Source organism: Notechis scutatus, chromosome 10 (assembly GCF_049901735.1).
Source record: "Notechis scutatus isolate UNSWTSFEM ecotype Mainland chromosome 10, rNotScu1.2, whole genome shotgun sequence".
Classification (NCBI taxonomy): Eukaryota; Metazoa; Chordata; class Lepidosauria; order Squamata; family Elapidae; genus Notechis; species Notechis scutatus.
Window position 1 is genome coordinate 3,101,115 of NC_142018.1, and position 17,997 is coordinate 3,119,111.

The window sequence follows — 17,997 nt, forward strand, 5'->3', positions numbered from 1 at the left end:
CGTCAAGGCAGAGGAAGAATCTCTCCTCTCCTCTCTTCCTCCTAGCCCAAAGCCCGAAACCACTTTAACCAAGGAGAAAGCAACCCTGGGAAAAAAGAATGGAGGGAGGGAGGGAGGGGAGGAAGGGAGGGAAAAAGGGAGGGAGGGAGAAAGTGGGGAAGAGAGGGGGGAAAGGGGGAAAGGGAGGAAAGGAGGGAGAAGGTTAAGGGAAGGGAAGAAGGAAGAGAAGAGAGGGAGGGAGGGAGGGAGAAAAATGCCAGCTGTCAAATATAGAATTGTTTGGGGTAAGGGAAAGACTGTGACAGGCATCTGCCTATGCCATATGCATAACAGAAGGAAGGGTTAGAAAAGGCAAAGGTGTTTTTCTTTTCTTTTTAAGATTCACTCTAAAAATACTTCTTCCACATGGTGCATTGCTTTCAAAATAGAGATTATTGAAAGGAACGGCACCGGGGCTTTGGAAGATGTCAGCTCCAGCTAAAGAGCAAACCTTGTTGTGATGGAAGGAAAAATTGCAGAGGCAAAGGTAAGGCAAGAAAGCAAGTGCAGAGAGCACATGAAAGCACCATCGGATGCGAAATGCACCAGTCAAGGCCACATCGGGACGTTCTTTCCTCTGAAGCAAAAGAAAAGAACTGGCGAGATCTGCTGACCTAACCTGGCAATTGGAACGCCCAATATATTCTTTGGCACTCCCCAACCAACACCCCCCTCCCCGCGATTATTCTTTGAAAAACTTTGAGCATGACTTAACCGAATGTGACATGCCTGCAGGAAAGTCAAACGGAGTCTTAAGCTGCATCTTTGAAAGTATAAATCTCAAATCACAGATGTAATAGTTGTATTCTATTCTGTAATATCCAGTTGCCAACCCGAGTCCTAAACTAGGAAGGATGTTTTGTGTATATAGCAATAGCACTTAGACTTAAATACCACTTGTAGTGCTTTACAGCCCCCCCAAGTGGTTTACTGAATCAGCCTATTACCCCCAACAATCTAGGTCTTTGTTTTATTGACCTCTGAGTCAACCTTGAGCTGGTCAGGATTGAACTGCTGACTCAGCAGAAGTAGCTTGCAATACTGCCATTCTAACCACTGAGCCACCATGGCATCTAAATATGTTAGTCTCTTTTTCTTTTTTTAAGACACTTTTTAAATGTCTTCTTTGTTGTGGTTTTTTTTAAATGTTCTTTTGTCTTTTTAAATATTTTGGCCTTCTGTATTTTAACTTTTGAATAAACTAAAAAATTTATGAAAGAAAGAAAGAAAGAAAGAAAGAAAGAAAGAAAGAAAGAAAGAAAGAAAGAAAGATGATAGATATATAGATAGATAGATAGATAGATAGATAGATAGATAGATAGATAGATAGATAGATAGATAGATAGATAGATAGATAGATAGATAGATAGATAGATAGATAGATAGATAATGGCATAAACCAACAGTGATGTTCCCAGTGGTTATTAGCACACTGTGTGCTCCACCGAAAAAATCTTGGATACCCGTTAAAAAACCTGTTCATTGACAAAATTTCCATCTGTCAATTACAATAAGCCACTTTGTTTGGATCTGCACATACACTATGCTGATACATTACAACATCCTAGGTTCTTGGGAAGAACTTGATACATATGAAGACCATCATCAGCTAAACAGCTGGCAACTGTTGTTGTATATACAGTATAATAAATCAATTGCAAAAGGCAGCTTTATTTGAAAAGCTTACATCCTGTGATTATTCCTTTAATACTATTAAAAACAACATCTGCCTAGGAATAGGTCCTTGGGAAGGACTCAGTAGGTGGACAGAAATCCCAATTCCAGTCTAAACATCTGGTTGACTGCAACCAATCACTATTATCACCATTGTTATCCTCATTCTTGGTCACTGAGTAGTTGCACCACAAAGATGTGTGTGGCTCATGTTTAGTCCCTTTTCTTTCCAGCATTTGATGATAGAAGTGTACTCTAGTCTTTATTAAGCATCTTCAACCTACTCATTGCATTAAGAAAAAGAGACATCACTATCAACAGCCTTGTCTTCCTTTCTAAGCGCTAATTACAATAGCTGCACAAAGGACAGCCCTGCGCCAGTCAGGAAAAGATCCTATCACTTGTGACTGCAGCTGGGCAGATTGAGGATGGACTTATGCCCACTGGATCAGCTGAAAAAGTCCCCACTCCCTCCCTCCAGAACCTGATGAGAGAATCAGTAAAAGTGACAGTAATAGAATAGAGTTGGAAGGGTCCTTGGAGGTCTTCTAGTCCAACCCCCTGCTCAAGCAGGAGACCCTATTCCATTCTGGACAAACGGCTGTCCAGTCTCTTCTTAAAAGCCTCCAGTGATAGAACACCCACAGCTTCTGAAGCCAAATCATTCCACTGATTAATTGTTCTCATGGTCAGAAAATGTCTCCTTAATTCTAGGTTGGATCTCTTTTGTTAAGGGATTTCCAAACTTAGCAGCTTTAAGACCCGTGGACTTCAATTCCCAGAAGTCCACAAGTCTTAAAGTTGCCAAGTTTGAGGACCCCTGATTTTCTAAGATGATCAAATCTCCATAAGAGCTAATTAAGCCTGTTCTCATATCCATTGAATGACATTAGAAGACTATAAATGGTCCTTGTTAAGTATATGAAGACCATCAAAGTCCACAATGCCTTTCTGTCAGTCTGCTGTTTGTAAGGCACCCTGCATGAAGATTAGATTGAAATCACTCTGTCCCATAGCAAACCTATGTGATAGGTTAGGTTGCAAGCTGCTAAGCCACCAAAACCTTTCCAGTTTCATGGATAAATCCAGAACTCATGAGATCAAATGTTGGGTAGCTAGAAGCATTGATGACACCAGGATACAAATACAGATTAACAGAATTGGAAGGAGGCTTGTAGGTCATCTAGTCCAACCCCCTGCTCAAGCAGGAGACCCTACACTATTTTTGACACATGGCTCTTCTTTAGTCTCTTCTTGAAAGCTCCCAGTGATGGAGCACCCATAACTTCTGAAGGCAATCTGTTCCATTGGTTGATCGTTCTCACTGTCAGAAAGTTTCTCCTTATTTCTAGGTTGAATCTCTCCTTGTTCAGTTTCCATCCATTATTCCTTGTCTGGCCTTCAAACAACAATTTCCTGCAGTGATTTGTTCTCAAACTTCATAATTAGTTTCCAAATGGGTCAAAATTATAGTCAACCCGTCAAGCAAATACCTCCCATCTGAAAATGTTTGCTTCCCTTTTGAATATGTCCTTCTTCCTTCCCAAACTTGGAGCATGGGTCCATTTACAACTGTTTTCTTCCCAAAGATCTTCATTCTCAGCTCCACCCTCATAACAATAGCCTTTTTATTGAAAGAGGAATAATTTGAAAGCACAAACATTTCCAATGTTTAAAAAGTCTGATAATTCCTCTGGTCTCTCATTTGTGTTTCCCACCACAATTCATTTCTGAAGGATTTATACTCAGCATTTTTCTTCCATGATGTAAGAGAGGCAGCTGTGGGATTTGGCTTGCCAGCTTGTCTTTCAATATGTCTGTCACCTCTATATCACAGCAACTCTGTTTAGCACATCAGGATATTGTTTATTTCTCTCAACATTTTCTTTATCATTAAAAGTACCTGCATTCAAAATGGTGTGTGTGTTGATTGCTGGCAGGTTTATCCCAAAGCAGCTGCCACAGTCCCTCTGAAGAGGTCACCCTTTTTGGTGACATCTTAGATGCGTGTGCTGGATCAGCAGTGTCCAACTCAAGGCCCCTGGGCCGGATCCAGCCCGTGCGATACTTAGATCTGGCCCATGGAGCTGCCTTGGAACCGGCGAAGTACTGGTGCCTCTGCCAGCAAAAATGGAGCTTGAGACGGCCACATGCAGCCCCCCCGAGCTCCATTTTTGTCCACGACAGCCTTCTGCAGCCTCCCCAGGCTCCATTTTCACTGGCAGAGGGCTTGCAGGGGGCCATGATCACAGGCAAAAAAGGAACTTCAGCAAGTGACATTGAGCTGGCCACAGCCACCCTGGTCATGCTCATCCCGGCCATGCTGCACCCCCCCCCACCCGGCCCCCTGAGATTAAATACAATTTTGCTGTGGCTGTGGCCCTCAATGAAACTGTCAGCCTCCAAGAATCCCGGCCATGCTGCACCCCCCCCCACCCGGCCCCCTGAGATTAAATACAATTTTGCTGTGGCTGTGGCCCTCAATGAAACTGTCAGCCTCCAAGAATCCTACTTCTTCTTGTCTTTCCGGCTGCCATAGACACGGGGGGAGGGAAGAATAATTGGCCTTTGTGCGGGGAAGGGTGCTGGAGGTTTAAGTTGGTGAAATGTAAAAGTTGGGACGCTTTCTTGATTATGCTTACTTGCTTACTGCACAGATGTAGCCTCTTCTCTGTCTAGGCCAAGGCCAACCGTCTTGGCATACCAGATGTGTGAGATGCCACTTGAAGATGCCCCATATGACATTATAGACACCTCATATTGGATGTCCAGTTTGAACTATTGGGGGTGGGAACATGAGGTAACTTTCTATACGTCATTTTCATGCCTATTGCTTCAGATCTTGTATTTCTTCTGATGCTACCACTTCAAATTCAGTAAAAGTCCTTCTCTCTATAAAAATGGAGTCTAAGGTTTTCTTTCTTGGTTCTTGAATGGAGCTACACCTGACAAAGCCAGTTGCACTCAACAATCATATATGCTACTAATATACCAACTACAAAGATTCACTTAACAACTGTGGCAAGAAAAGTCATAAAATGGGGCAAAACTCACTTTACAAATATTTCCCTTCGCAGCAGAAATCTGGGGCTCATTTGTGGTCTTAAGCTGAAGACTATCTGTATCACAAAGTTCAAAAACAGTAAAAAAAATCTTTTGCTTCTTCAAAGCCCAACTTTTGCGTCCATGGAGCAGCAAATGGGAAACCGTTCTCTGCGTATACACCTGTTCTTTACAGGTTACAGACACGTCCCAGCATCTGAATCTCTGTTCCAAGGCCTTCACTGCCCCCTGCTAAATGCTGCTTTTGTGGGTGTGTTTCTTGACTGCTGGTCCTTTCCTCTTGATCCTAAAAGGCGGAAGCGCTCCTCTGCTTCTGTTAGTCCAGCAGGCTGATTGCAGGTCAGGGGTGTCTGTCAGCCCCATCATGCAGACCAGACCAAGGCATCAACACCAGAGGAAAGCTGAAACTGCTTTTATTGAGATGGGCCACAACCACAGAGTCTTGCAAGGCCGATTGTGCTTCCAGTGAATCGGGGAGACAATCTGAGTTGCTTCTGAATGCTATCTGTTGGGGACATATAACATGTCCTATTCCTCCATCACTCTTGTAACAGATCTTGCATATTTTGGCCAAGATCATTTCCTTACTCTCTACTTTTATTTGGATTCCTGCAGCATCTCTTAAAATCTTCAGCTGACTTGCTGAAGCGTGGATCTCTTCACTGAAGCATGCCTCAATGTTTCTCCCAGGCTGAAATTTGGAGACAGCGCAGCTTACGCCCTTTTGCTCCTACGGCGAGAGGGATTGTGAGTTTGTGTTTGGGATGGAAACGCTGCTGCTTTGTTCTCTCTGTGAAACAGCCAAAGACATTTTGCTGCACTGAATGAGATCAAGTGACCTTACACTGATTCCTGGCATGGAAAATATTTGATACTTGAGTTGTGCCCTAATTGTTCAATTTCCGTGGCTGGCTTCTTGGGTGTGGTGTTGGCCTTCTCTGTGATTGTGACTACTGCCAACATCTTGGTTGTTTTTTTCTGGTGCTTGAAAGAAAGATATGTTTTTAATTTCTTTAGAATTTTGATTTTAGAATCAGACAGAAATCTCCATCCAGCACAGGGGTGTCAAACTCGATTTCTTTTAGGTGTAGCTCCGTTCAAAATCCAAGCAAGAAAACCTTAGACTCCATTGTTATAGAGAAAAAGACTTTTCCTGAATTTGAAGTGGTAGCATCAGGAGAAATACAAGATCTGAAGCAATAGGCACGAAAATCACATATACAAAGTTATGCCAATGTTTCCACCCCCAATAGGCCATCCAATCTGAGATGTGTATAATGTCATGTGGGGCATCTTCAGGTGGTGTTTCACACATCTGGTATGCCAAGATGGTTGGCCTTGGCCTAGAGAGATAAAAGGCTACATCTGCGCAGAAAGCAAGTAAGCATAAGCAAGAAGACATCCCAACTTTTATATTTCACCAACTTTATCCTCCAGCACCCGATTATTCTTCCCTCCCCCCGTTTCTATGGCAGCCGGAAAGAGACAAGCAGAAAAAGGAATCTTGGAGGCTGACAGGTTTCCCCATTGACTTTGCTTGTCACAAGATCACAAAAGGGAATCACGTGACCCTGGGACACTGCGACCGTCATAACTATGCGTCAGTAGCCAAGCACCTGAATTTTGATCATGTGATCCTGGAGATGCTGCAATGGTCATAAGTGTGAAAAAAAAAGTCATAAGTCACTTTTTAAGTGATGTTGTAACTTCAAAGGGTTACTAAATGAACTGTTGTAAGTTGAGGACTACCTGTACAGAAATTCTTCTTTTGCTTCTCAGTCTCCACATGTCAGCCCTCTAAGGTAGACCAGACTGAGAAAACAGATGGCAGGTAAACCTAAGGTGGCTTTCATAAAGATTGGCAAGAGTGGTAGCATCTTGGACGACCGAGTGGGCTTCCCCCTCCCCTTTTTATCTTCATGTTTATTTGGGGGGGAGGGCTGTCTGAGATGCTTTTGCAACTCTCCCTCCTTGTCTGGGCTTCTGCAACATTTATTCCTCGTTGCCTTGGTAACAGAGCTTCCCCCCCCCCTCCTCGCTCTCCATCAAGGTCATCCACAGCAGCTCTCAAAAGTTGCAGCTCTTCTTCCTAGCTTATGTTTTTCCGTCAGGTTTACTCCCTCAGAGCATTTACGATCTCTGACTGTAAGAAGCATCCAAATGTAGCTCCCGTTGCAACACAAGCTGATCAGAGCACCAGGACCAGTCTAGCCCCTAAAGCTACTGCATGGCATGTATCCATCTCAAGGGGGAAGGTCCATCCCATGGAAGACCACATGGCTGCCCGTTTATGGTCTCAATAAGGACAAAACACAGGACCTTCGGAGGCTCAGTGTTACTAAAAACACCAACTAGAGTAAATACCCTGTAAACCAGGGGTGTCCAACCTTGGCAACTTTAAGACTTGTGGACTTCAACTCCCAGAATTCCTCAGTCAGCAAAGCTGGCTGAGGAATTCTGGGAGTTGAAGTCCACAAGTCTTAAAGTTGCCAAGGTTGGACACCCCTGCTGTAAACCATGAAGAACCGTGGTTCTTCTGGAGCCAAACTGTCAGACTGGTCAAAGTCTGCTCCCTAGGAAAGAAAGACCCTCGACTCCATAGTTGTTAGAGAAAAGGTAATTTTACTAGAGCTGCTGAGTGCAGCGCAAGCAAGGCAAGCTCTGAAGAAAACCCCTGCAAAAATCATATATTGAAAGCAATCCCCAATATCCAGAACCCTCCCCCGTGTACAGAATAACCCAATCAGGTCCTGTTGGGAACCCGGTGCCTTAGGCACCGCTGTAAATTCATTTCCCAGGGCTGGCATCCTTGAAGGCAAGAAGATGGCTTGGTTTGACAGCTCTGTTTCCAATTAGTGTCCACATTCCTTAATTTCCCATAATATTCTTTCACACCTCCAGCACTTTCCCCCCCTGCCCAAATGCCCCCACCCCACTGGTTATGGCAGTTCATTGGAGCAGGGTAGGACAGAGGGAAGGGATGGCCAAATGCACTCCTAGAAACCATCCCATTTACTACTTGCAGTTACTGCTGGGCACACACCTCGCTCAACAGACGTCTATTTCTAGTCTGCTCCCAAGGGAAAGAAGAAGGCCTGTTTTGTTCAGGGCTGTGTTGTCTCTTGATAAAAGAAAAAGAGAAGCGTCCACAACCAGCTGGGATTTGGTGAATTCTTCACGGCATAAAATTAAAACACTTTTAAAGTCACCTTTCTGTACTGGAGCTCATTTTTCCTTGTGTCCCAGGAAAGGTGTAGTTCCCTCTGTAAACACACGCTCTCCTTTGGGGAGAGGAAGCATCAGTATATACAGAGCAGAGAAAGAGGAATAATTATGAGTGAAGAAAGGATAGGCATAGAGAAAAAAAAAATCAAGAACAAGTTTGCACCCTCAGCATCAGCTCTTCTTCTCTTGCCTTGAGAACCATCCTGGCTTCCGCCACATCTGCACAGGCTTCAGCGGCTGCCTTTTGCCCTTTAGCTTTCTCAGCCCTCTCGTGTTGAAGATCTTATCAACTCCAACCAATCCCTCACTCTTGGTTTCCCCTCTTGCTCTCCATCCATTCACAGATTTGCTTTGCTTTTGCGATTGAATTCTCATTCATCTTTATGTGACCAAACCACCTGTCAGCCTTCCTAGATAGACCAGACAGGGAACACAACCGGATGAGCTCATTCTACCTTGTTGTAAGCATATATAAACAGAATCTTGCAAGCTTCCCCTTTTACAGCCTGAAAAGTTAGGCAGGATCCTTTCTGAGTTTCTTTCTCTGGCCATTACACAGCTGCAGGCTCTGCCCTCTCTTATCTGATCGCTCCCTAGGCAGAATCTCTTCCTCCATTTCCCAAGACCATTCCCACATGCCCTTTACAGCCAGAGAAACTAGAGAGGGACCCTTCTCACCCACTTGCCCCACTCGCTATGCAGCCCTGGGTTATGCTGTCCTATGCTAATGAACCATTCCTTTGGTAGCAGTTCGTCACCCTGTCAGCCCCACATACCATTATGCTGGCTTTTGTATTTGCTTCGCCTTCGTTCAACATCCAGTCATTTCTGACCTTTTCTTGTTTCAATACACTCGCATGCTTGATCTTTCCCTCCTTCCCACCACATTCCACTTCCTTTCACATTTCTTCTGACCTACTTAACTCATGTTTTCATATAACAGTGAGGAGTAATGCATTTTTCTATACATTCATGCTCCCCTTTTTCAACATTAATTCCTTGAAACAACCCACATTCTACCCACTCATCAGCATTTACCAGCATGTCTTAACATTTCTCCAACCATTTCCTGGTTCTTTATTCTAAGATCCACCCTCATGACTCCATCATACACAGCTAACACTGACTGCAGATAAATCAGACACCACCCTAGTATCAACCGCATAAAGACAACAGGTTCAAGTTCCACATCATTGCAAGCCTTCGTCATCCTCAGTTCCCCTTATAATGTCGATCCTTTTCTCCTCCTATTTCATGTCTTGCCTGGATTGGCCCTCTAAGTCCTTGGTTTGCACAGAAGAGTTTTTTTTCCTGTTCAAGGGACTTCTCTGCCAGTGTCTCTGAAGAACAAGATGGAAGCCAGGAACCAACGGAGGAGCAGGAGGCTGTACGGCCTTTCCTCCACTCCCCCATGAACCTCAGGATCCTTCAACTAGTCAGCAAGGGCAGATGGGGAAAATCTTCCTGGATTACCTGACTGAGCAGTAACCAATAGCATCCTGCAGGGATCACCTTGTGGCCAGAATTATTTGACATTATTGTTCAGGGCTTAGATAACAGAATTTATGGGCTGTGAATGAAATCTGCAGATGAGACGAAACTGACAGGCCTGGCCAACTCCTGGAATAACACTGCAATAGAATTTCTAATCTAGACAGTATGGAAGATTGATAGTATGGAAGAAATACACAAACCAATGATGAAAACCTCCTAGAATCCACATGGGTGAATATAAAAGGGGGAAAATGACATTGTCATAGGAATATATTACAGGCCACCCAACCAAGCAGAAGAAAAAGATGAACTCTTTGCTAATCAATCAACAAATGTACGTAGGAAACATACCACAATAGTAATGGGAGAGTTTAACTACCCTGATATCAACTGGGAGACAAACTTTGCAGCAAGTGGGAGATTGAACAGATTCCTAACCAACTTAGCTGACAACTTTGTCATCCAAAAGGAAGGAACTAGAGGAAAAGCTGCACTGGACTTAATTCTTACGAATAGAGAAGAAGTGATAGAGGGAGTGGAAGTTGCTGGAAACTTGGGCGAGAGCAGAGGTAGTGAATTCAGCAGGTTCTGACCAGTTCTGGACAACTGGTAGCAGAAATTTTGAGTAGTTCGGAGAACCAGCAAATCCCACCTCTGACTGGAGATTTTACAGTATCCTTCCCCTGCCATGCCCACCAAGTCACGCCCAAAGAACCAGTAGCAAAAAAATTTGAATCCCACCACTGGGTGAGAGTGACCATATCTTATTGGAATTCAATATAATGCAAACACAAGCAATAGGATATAATCGAATCAGTGTCTTAAACTTTAAAAGAGCTCATTTTAACAAACTCAGAGAAAGGCTAAGAAAAATTCCATGGATAAAAATCATAAAGAAGAAACCAACTCAAGAAGCATGGCAAACAATAAAAATATGATAATAAAAGCCCAGTGCAGCACAATACAACCAAAAATAAAAACAAGAAATCCAAGAAGAAACCAGGATGGTTGCACAAAGATCTCTCTGACAAACTGAAGGACAAAAATGATAAATGCAAAAAATGGAAAGAGGGACACATAACTAAGGCAGAATATCAAGAGAGATCCCGAATCTGCAAAGATGAAGTCAGGAGAGTAAAGGCTTAGAATGAACAAAGACTTGCAACAAAAGTCAAAGATAATAATAAAAAAGTTTCTTTCAACAGACAAATAACAAGGAAAATGTCAAGGAAACAGTAGGTCCCCTAAAGAGAGAATTTGGCAAGGAGATAATAGCGGTAGAGAGAAAGCAGAGCTGGTTAACTAATTCTTTGTATCAGACTTTACACAAAAAGAAACTATAGCCCAACCTACCAAAAGTCTGTAGAAATTCTCCATCCTCCAGGTCATGGTTGTCCCAAAGGTGCTTTTTCAGAAAGGAACTGGACTTTCTTGTTTTTTTCTTTTGAAGACATTTCACTTCTCATCCAAGAAGCTTCTTCAGCTTTGACAGGATGTTGGGGAATGGAAGGATTGATATTCCTTGCAGATAGCTGGTCATTTGCATCCTTTTAGAGGGTCATTGAAGTTTCTTGAAGGTTCATCTGTGTCCTCAGGATCAGGGGTCCCCAACCACCGGGCCCCGGACCAGTACCAGTCCGTGGAACATTTTCTACCGGGCCGCCGGTTTGCTGGCCGCCGCCATCTTGTTTTGATGAGAAAGTGCTTCCGGTGAGCTTTTCCAGTTGGAAAGCGGCGTTTGGGTCCTGAAGGAATCCTCGCGCCTTAGTTTCATCGAAGGGGGGGCGGCTTCGAACAAAGCTAAGGCGCGAGGATTCTTTCAGCACCCAAGGCAAGGCGAGCCGAGCGACCGTCCCGAAGCCGTCCCGAAGCCCATCAACAAAGGTACAAAGGAGGAGTTGAAGGTGGCGGGGAGAAGTGGGGGACGGCTGGCTGGCCGGTCGCTCGGCTCGCCTTGCCATGCGTGCTGATGCCGGTACCGGGCCGCGGATCATTTTGTGATGCCGGTACCAGGCCGTGGCACAAAAAAGGTTGGGGGCCACTGCTCAGGATCATCTGAGTGGTGCTCCTGGTTCCTGTAGTCTGCAATTTTTTCCTCTGGAAATCCATTCCTACTCCCACACCATTCAAACCTACCAAAAATGTAACTAGCAATGTAACAAAGACATGAAAAGCATTATGCTTAGGGAAGAAAAGAAGAACCACAGAGCACATATATAAGCTAAAGGAATTATACTTGTAAGCCCCACATCAGAGAAGGACTTGGGTGTGGCCATTTCCAGAAAATTATAAATAAGTTACAGTAGGTTCAGAAGTCGATGTTTGAAGAGATGCTCCATGAAAATAGGTTGAAGTAACTTTGGATGCTAAATCTGGAGAAAAGGAGATGGAAAGGAGATGTGATATCAGCATTCACAAACATAGAACGTCAGGAACTATTTCTCACTGAAACAGAAATGAGGACCAGAAATAATGGTTTTACCTTGATTTTGATTGAACATGGGAAACAACTCATATTTGTTACAGTAGAAAAATCTCTTTATGGAGATTGTGAGTCCTCCATCTCTGAGGTTTTTAAAGGATTGGCCATCACTTTTTATGCATAGTTTAATTGCTATCACTGACCACAATGAGGAATTAACAATTGGTTTAAGTGACTGGGGGGGCAAAATTAATGATGTTTGTAAGCACTGAAGTCTATTCTCCTCCTTTAATTCCAAAGAAAAATAAAAAAGATTCAGTCTTATACTGACACCAATAGCAGCCCGCTCGGTTTCATCCCTGCCTGGTGAGAGATGGGAGTCGGGAAGTATGTAGGGATGAGGTGCTGAGTAGGCTCCCATATCCAATACACAGAATTAGAACCATTAGGTAGCCACTAAATTATTCTTCGCATTAGCATAGGACTTTACTCAGAACAAGTAGGGCTAAGCTAAGAATGAACACTCTGAGTGAATGCAAACAGCAGCTAAAATAAAGAATTAGTTCCAAGTGAAGGGAGGTTAAGAAAGGATCTTTGGAAATGATTAGTTTTGCCTGGACCGCAATAAGCAAACATGCAAATAATTTGAGACTCCATAAATACCTCAGTGATGCAAGTAGACTGCTAAAACACGAATAACTTCAATTGATTAATGTTCCTCATAAAGACAATTTGATTGGAGAACCACCATAAGTCCCCAGCTTAATAAGAAGAAAATTACACTCACTGCATCTTGTTTCATTAGTAGTTCTACCTTAGGAAATGTTCTTGAGAGATTTAGATTTAGATTAACAGAGTTGAAAGGGACCTTATTGGTCATCTAGTCCAACCCCCCGCCCAAGCGGGAGATCCTATACCATTTCTGACAGATGGGAGTCCAATCTCTTCTTGAAAGTCTCAAATGATGGTGCTTCCACAACTTCCTAAGGCAACTTCTGTTCCATTGGTTAATTGTTCTCACTGTCAGAAAGTTCCTCCTTATTTCTAGGTTCAAAAATAGATCCATGGCCTGCTTCTGAAATGGGTCCAAGTTCCAACACTTCAGAAGGAGGTCCATCTTGCTTTTATTCGTTTCAGACAAGACTTTCTTTGCTTTGCAGGATCTATAAATACCTCCAGAGGGAATCCTTTTCAGTTTTGGCTTTGCCTGAGGTCAATGCCCTCTCGCGGCTCAATGAACAGATAGATTTTTTAGGCCCTTCTTTGTTGGAGTTTTAAAAACTGGACAGACACCACAGCTATCTGTTCTTGTCATTTCTAAGCTGGGAGGTTTTGTTCTGCAGTTAAAGTTATTGTGGATTTTTACTACTTGAATACAAAATACCTGGATTGTGAGCATGGGAGACAATGATATGATGACCTCCATCCCTGGAGATTTTGAACTAAAGGCTGAGCAGCCCCTTTTCCTGGAAGGTTCAATTATTATTCTTTCTTGCAGATTGCAGAGGGTTGATCATAAGGTGTCTTTTCGACTCCACAGTTTTGGTTTTATGTCTCTCCAGAGAAGTTAGGACTGGAATTTCTGGCCTTTTTTCAAATCCTTTTGGAGATTAAGGGGGTTACTAAAATAGTTATATTAAATTTACTGGGGATTTAATGTATCTGTTTTAATGCTTTCCTTTTAAGCAGAAGAATGAGCCTTCTACCTGGGTTGTTGCCTCTTACATTGGGGACATGATCTTCAAAAGCTCCAGGTTCAAAGCAACCTGAGGGTTGTGTGGGCCTCCACAGCTCTCCTAGCTCCAAGCCCCAGATCCCTTGGGAAATCTACTCCCCTCCAGGAACCAGGCCTCTCCCAGGGAGGAATTATCCTGAGGGGGCTTAGTAACACTCAGGTGCTGCTGTGTTCCAAAATCTTTCCCTTGAAGCTGGATGGCCCTGTTTCTTCTGGTACTTCTCCTTTACTGCCTTATCCAGAAAGTGGGTTGGGAAACTATTGGAATAAACTAACCATAAAGCATAACCTTGTCTACAATGGTGGCATTATTTGTGGGCAAATATCTTTGCTTTTCGGCTCAGTTACCACAATCTCAGTGAAAGAGTTTCAGAAACATAAATAGGTCAACAGTCAGCAAAGTTTTGAGGTATTTTTAAAGTGCCACATAAAATGTCTGCAGCAAAGACCTAGATTTAAATAATTGGTATGTACAAATGAAGTCCCCAGTTTCCCTTCTCCTGTTCTTGGTATTTGCCAGAAGGAGATATGACAGCCTCCCCTGGGATCTCACAGATCCCTCCCAGCTCTTCTTCCCTTTTGGAGGGCAACTTGCTGTGGGACAATTTGCAATGGCAAACTCGCCACAGAACAATTTGCCGCAGAACAAGAATTACATTAATATCAAAGTAATTGTGGAATAGAATCATTGAAGAAAGCATGCAAAAGAAGGGACAAAATGAAATGTGAATAACAAAAATTAAAATTATTTTAAAATTATTTTAAATCAAGAGTCTTCAAACTTGGCAAGTTTAAGACTTGTGGATTTCAACTCCCAGAATTCCTGAGCTAACGTGATTGGAGGAGGAATTCTGGGAGTTGAACTCCAGAAGTCCTAAAGCTGTCAAGTTTGAAGAACCCTGTTTCAAATAATTAAATATAATTGTTAAATTGTCTTGTAGTGAGTTATCCCTCAGCAAGTTGGCCGTGGCAAGTTATCCTGTGGCAAATTGGCCATGGTGAGTTAGCCATGGTTAATTGGCTGCAGCGAGTCGTTCCATTCTGACAACATGGCTTAAATGGTCAGAGATGAAGTGGGGAGCCCACCAGGGGTGGAATTCAAATTTTTTAACAACCGGTTCTGTGGGCATGGCTCAGTTGGTGGGCGTGGCTTGGTGGTCATGTTATTGGCGTGGCCAACTCAATATCACTCACATTGAGGCATGCATCTCCTCGCCTGGCCTCTCAGGACTGTGGGGATGCTGCAACAGTGTGAAAAATGGTCATAAGTCAGTTTTCTGGGGCCATTGTAACTCTGAATGGTCACTCCACACAAGCAAAGTACCAGCAAAGGAGGGGAAAAATACTCCAGAGGGTTCCAGAGACAGGAAGTCTAGTCCCGCCAAGAATGTAATTAGGGTTAATGGAGAGGCAGTTTCTGTAAGCATCACCAGAATGTTTCCTTCCTGCCTTCCTGACAGGATTAGGAGAATAATTTCTTCTAACAACCGGTTCTCTGAACTGCTTGGTGTTCTGTACAAGTCAATTAACATACTCGTAGCTCCGCGTCGCGATTGGTTAAGCGCGCGACGACCGGATTGGTCGAGCGAGCCGCACTGATTGGTCGCTGCGAATCCCCGCGATTGGTGGAAACTAATCGCGGGAGATTCAGCGGTGTCATTGGTCATGACCGCCGCGGCTCGAGAATAAAAAGCCGCAGTTTTTCCCTTCAAGCCTAAGCTGTATTCAGGAGCCAATAAAGAGCTGAAACCAAGTCACTGTCTCCGAGCTTCCTTTCTCGACGGACACGACACTGGCGACGAGGGTGGGATCCAAAGAATAACCACCGAGCACGTGTCCCGAGGAAGACAAAGGACCGACGAGATGGCCAGCATGACCCCACCAGCACCCTTCAACCCCGCTACCGAGGACTGGGAATCGTACACGGATAGATTCCTGATGTTCCTCGAAAGTAGCAATTTGAAGGATGCGAACGGGCAGAAGAAAAGGGCCGTCTTCCTCACACACTGCGGGCCCGCAGTGTTTAAGATGGCCAAAGCCCTCGCGGGCCAGAGGACGTGAAGGCGATGGACTGGGCCGATCTCGAGCCACTCCTTCGGAACCACTACGCCCCGCTGTGCCCATTCTCATCCGGCGGGATGAGTTCTATCAGCGAAACCAGCGGCAAGACGAGAGCATTAGCGACTTTATAGCCGCCTTGCGAGACCTAGGGGGATGTGCGAGTTCAGGGACCTGGACGATGTCCTCCGAGACCGCGTGGTCCTAGGCCTCAGGGATCAGGCACTAAAAAGTCGACTGATGGCGAAAGGCAACATCGACCTCGGGACGCCCTGGCCGAAGCTTCCGCAGCCGAAGCCACCCGGAAGTCAGCAGCCAGACTTGGAGGGCAGACAACGGGGACCACACTGAAACCCCGAGACAAGCCAACGAGAAACCACCACACACCACGGGGACCTGGACTCCGCCTCCGATACCATGGACGAGGAGGAAGACGCCCACCGACTACAAACAGGACGGGACCGGCGAGATCAACGGGGTCGTAAGTCGGGAACCAGTGCGCCGGGTGCGGGGAAACCACTTTCGATCCGAGTGCCGTTTTATCGACGCGATCTGCCGGCAGTGCAACAAGAAGGGCCACATCGCCCGAGTCTGCCGACTCAAAAAGACACACAGCCCCGCCGGCGAGAACCAAGCAACCGGGGACGAGGCGACACCCCCGAGAATCAGAGATCGCCAAGCCGACTATCGCTGGAACCGAGACAACCGAGGACGACGGAGCGGGGAAGGCCGACAGAGAGAAGAAACCCACCAGACGGTCACCATCGGCCATGCCGAAACCACGGATGCCCGGAAGGTCTACGTGGAGGTGAGCATCGAGGCGAACCATGCCGGATGGAGGTAGACTCCGGATCCTACCTCTCCATGGTCGCCTGGAAAGAACTCAAGCGCCTGGTGCCAAACATCCAGAAAAGAGGACTGGAGAACCAGAAACTGATCATCAAGGACTATCAGGGGAACCGCATCCCCGTCATTGGGACCGGACAGTTCGTGGTGACTTTCAAAAACCGCACCGCGAAACTTCCCCTGACTATCGTGGACCGGAACCGACCCAGCCTTTTAGGACTCCAATGGTTCGCGCCACTCGGGATCGAGGTCACGGGAGTAAACCACACCACAGAGGCCGACTGGGAGCAGCAGCTGGCGAGGACTTCCAAGAAGTATTCGACGGCACCTAGGCAAGTACAAAGGGCCCCTATCTCTTTTAGCCTAGACCCAAATGTCGCCCCCATACGCCTAAAACCCAGACGGGTGCCTTTTGCACTCCGGAAGAAAATAGACGAGCAGATTGACAAACTCGTCAAACAGGGGTTTTGCAGCCAATCGACCACGCCCGGTGGGAGACCCCTATAGTCACCCCAGTCAAACCAGATGGGTCAGTAAGGATCTGCGGGGACTATAAGGCCACCCTCAATTGCGCCCTGCAACAAAGCGCCTACCCCGTCCCAGTAGTGCAACACCTATTACACTCGCTGGGGGGCAAGGTCTTGCGGCTCGACCTGGCGCAAGCCTATCAGCAACTGCCGGTCGATGAAGAAACCGCCGGGCGCAAACAATAGTCACCCACCGGGAGTTTCGTTGTAACCGACTCCAGTTTGGAGTCAGCGTAGCCCCAGGAATCTTCCAGAGCCTCATGGAGAGACTGCTGCGAGGAATCAAGGGGTGGTTCCCTATTTTGACGATGTATTGGTGTCAGCAGCCAACCAGGAGGAACTAGAGGGTCGCCTAAGGGAGGTGCTAGAAAAATTCAAAGGGGCGGGCTAAAGGTGAAGAAAGAGAAATGCCAGCTACACACAGAGCAAGTCGAGTTTCTGGGGTACCTCCTAGACCGACATGGCATCCACCCAACCGGAAGCAAGGTCAAAGCCATAAAGGAAGCCCCCACACCCAAGAACAAAACAGAGCTGCAGGCATTTCTGGGACTGCTAAATTTTTACAATGTGTTCTTGCCCCAAAAGGCGACCGGCGGAGCCTTTGCATAGGCTCCTGGACAGGACGGCCAAATGGACCTGGGGAAACGGGAGGACACCGCATTCAAGAATACCAAAGACCTGCTCACCTCGGATGCCGTTCTCATTCAGTATAATGAGACCCTACCCATCGCCGTCACATGCGACGCCTCACCATTTGGCGTCGGCGCTGTCCTCAGCCATACACTCCCAGACGGAAAAGAAGCACCCATCGCTTTCTTTTCAAGAACACTCAGCAAACCCGAAAGAAACTACAGCCAATTAGATAAGGAGGCACTGGCCATCGTCGCAGCAGTAAAAAGTTCCACGAGTACCTC

At 45.4% G+C, this 17,997-nt stretch overlaps 2 long non-coding RNA genes across 6 annotated transcripts in view; both read left to right on the forward strand.

The window, feature by feature from the left end:
• Window positions 1-17,997, forward strand: part of LOC148129734 (uncharacterized) — a 795,631-nt gene that overhangs the window by 114,854 nt on the left and 662,780 nt on the right. The window lies entirely within an intron of this gene.
• LOC148129735 (uncharacterized) overlaps window positions 1-17,997 on the forward strand; it is a 44,072-nt gene that overhangs the window by 2,432 nt on the left and 23,643 nt on the right. For 3 of the 5 annotated variants that reach the window (XR_015750696.1, XR_015750698.1, XR_015750695.1), the window contains exon 3: window positions 429-526. This is a non-coding gene — a long non-coding RNA (uncharacterized LOC148129735). Of the gene's footprint in view, window positions 1-379; window positions 527-17,997 lie in introns of all 5 variants that reach the window. The other 2 variants (XR_015750699.1, XR_015750697.1) reach the window with 1 other exon arrangement.